Raw genomic sequence first — 2,500 nt, 5'->3', positions numbered from 1 at the left:
GACACATGGCTTGTTGAGTCCCTTGACACTTTTGTGTAAAACTGTGTAGTTGAAAAAGGCTTAAGCTATGAAACAAAAGGAAATCTTTTGCAAAAGTCATAATGCATCGCCAATGTTAAGTATTTTTGTTGCAAAGTGAAAATCTACCAGAAACATTTTTGATTGAAAAACACGTGTCAGTCTTTGAATGGTGGCAGTAGCTAAGATAAAGATGCATTCCCATACCGGGAGTCGAACCCAGGCCACCTGAGTGAGAGCCAGGAATCCTAACCGCTAGACCATATGGGAAAAGATGCACTAATGTCTCAGTGACATTATGAAAAAAAAAAGTTTTCTGCTATGCACAATAAACTTCTGCAGATCTGCAGGTACAGCTTACCTCGTTAGCGCAGTAGGTAGCGCATCAGTCTCATAATCTGAAGGTCGTGAGTTCAAGCCTCACACGGGGCACTGTTCCCTCCTTTTCTCGAGAGATTTTGTCACCAACTTAGAACTTTTCCATTCAATTCTACAACTTTTTCCATTAGAAAGGAAATGGGAATCCAAATAACTTACCGGACCCATGAGTTGTTGAGTCCCTTGACACTTTAGTGTAAAAAGGGGTGGTTGAGAATGAGTTGAGCTACGAATCCAAATTGAATCTTGTGTGAAGGGTCAGAATGAAGTGCCAAAACGCGGGCGTTCAGCATTTTTGCCTGAAAAAAACAAATCCTACTTGAAATACGTTTGACTAAAAAACACGCGTCAGTTTTTGAATGTTGGCAGCGGTGCAGAAAAGGATGCGTTCCCATACCAGTAGTCGAACCCGGGCCACCTGGGTGAAAACCAGGAATCCTAACCACTAGACCATATGGGAGAAGATGTACTACCAGCTCACTTACAATATGAAAAAAAAGAGGTGTACTGCTTTGCACAAGCAACTTCCGCAGATTATTACGTGCATTTTGCCTCGTTAGCGCAGCAGGTAGCGCGTCAGTCTCGTAATCTGAAGGTCATGAGTTCGATTCTCACATGGGGCACTGGTACCGTGTTTCCTTAACTGATTTTGCCACCATCTTGGCTAGAGAGTCACAGCTCTTTTCCATTCAGTAGCAAAACATCACCAATTGATGGAAGGGGAGCTCCAATGACAAACAGGGATAAAGGCTTGTTGAGTCCCTTAACACCCAGGAATTAAAAGTGAGAGATATGAATGGTTTGAGATATGACATCAAATAAGCTTTTGTGCAAATAAATATCCAAAAAACCTGGTGGTCTGCATTTTTGGCTGCAAAGAGCAGTTCCAACCTAAACTGATTCTGTCTGCAAGGCACGTGTTGGCTTTGGAATGTGGACACTAGTCCCCAAAAAAAAGTCTCTCCCATAGCAGGAATCGAACCAGTCAACCAGGAATACTAACTAAGTCTTTCTCCACATGGTGTAAGCAGTACAGTAAACAGCAAGACAGGTGTAAAAAAAAAAAAAAAAAAAAAAAAAGAGTGTTTTGCTTTGAATACAAAACATCAACATTACAAGAGCTGAAACACGCTACATGGTCAAGGTTTTTGGCACGTCAGTTGAATAATTTGAAGATCATGAGTTTTTTGCTCACACGTGGCATCCTCCTTTTCTCAAGAGATTTTGTCACTAACTCTGAACTTTCCAATTCAGTTCTAAACTGTTTCCGATTAGAAAGAACATGGGAGCCCTAATGACAGACAGGACACATGGCTTGTTGAGTCCCTTGACACTTTTGTGTAAAACTGTGTAGTTGAAAAAGGCTTAAGCTATGAAACAAAAGGAAATCTTTTGCAAAAGTCATAATGCATCGCCAATGTTAAGTATTTTTGTTGCAAAGTGAAAATCTACCAGAAACATTTTTGATTGAAAAACACGTGTCAGTCTTTGAATGGTGGCAGTAGCTAAGATAAAGATGCATTCCCATACCGGGAGTCGAACCCAGGCCACCTGAGTGAGAGCCAGGAATCCTAACCGCTAGACCATATGGGAAAAGATGCACTAATGTCTCAGTGACATTATGAAAAAAAAAAGTTTTCTGCTATGCACAATAAACTTCTGCAGATCTGCAGGTACAGCTTACCTCGTTAGCGCAGTAGGTAGCGCATCAGTCTCATAATCTGAAGGTCGTGAGTTCAAGCCTCACACGGGGCACTGTTCCCTCCTTTTCTCGAGAGATTTTGTCACCAACTTAGAACTTTTCCATTCAATTCTACAACTTTTTCCATTAGAAAGGAAATGGGAATCCAAATAACTTACCGGACCCATGAGTTGTTGAGTCCCTTGACACTTTAGTGTAAAAAGGGGTGGTTGAGAATGAGTTGAGCTACGAATCCAAATTGAATCTTGTGTGAAGGGTCAGAATGAAGTGCCAAAACGCGGGCGTTCAGCATTTTTGCCTGAAAAAAACAAATCCTACTTGAAATACGTTTGACTAAAAAACACGCGTCAGTTTTTGAATGTTGGCAGCGGTGCAGAAAAGGATGCGTTCCCATACCAGTAG

At 41.4% G+C, this 2,500-nt stretch overlaps 2 non-coding genes across 2 annotated transcripts in view; both read right to left on the bottom strand.

The window, feature by feature from the left end:
- Window positions 1-784: 784 nt before the first annotated feature.
- On the bottom strand, window positions 785-856 carry TRNAE-UUC (transfer RNA glutamic acid (anticodon UUC)). The gene has a single exon. It is a non-coding gene; the product is annotated as a tRNA-Glu (tRNA).
- Window positions 857-2,485: 1,629 nt separating this feature from the next.
- The window catches only part of TRNAE-UUC (transfer RNA glutamic acid (anticodon UUC)), a 72-nt gene continuing 57 nt past the window's right edge, over window positions 2,486-2,500 (bottom strand). The window contains exon 1 of the tRNA in view: window positions 2,486-2,500. This exon is cut by the window's right edge and continues 57 nt beyond it. This is a non-coding gene — a tRNA (tRNA-Glu).

This window comes from Phyllobates terribilis, unplaced genomic scaffold (assembly GCF_046119375.1).
Source record: "Phyllobates terribilis strain yellow unplaced genomic scaffold, ASM4611937v1 Scaffold_11__3_contigs__length_659146591, whole genome shotgun sequence".
Taxonomy (NCBI): Eukaryota; Metazoa; Chordata; class Amphibia; order Anura; family Dendrobatidae; genus Phyllobates; species Phyllobates terribilis.
The sequence above is the reverse complement of the archived record's forward strand: the minus strand, read 5'-3'. Positions and strand labels throughout refer to the sequence as shown.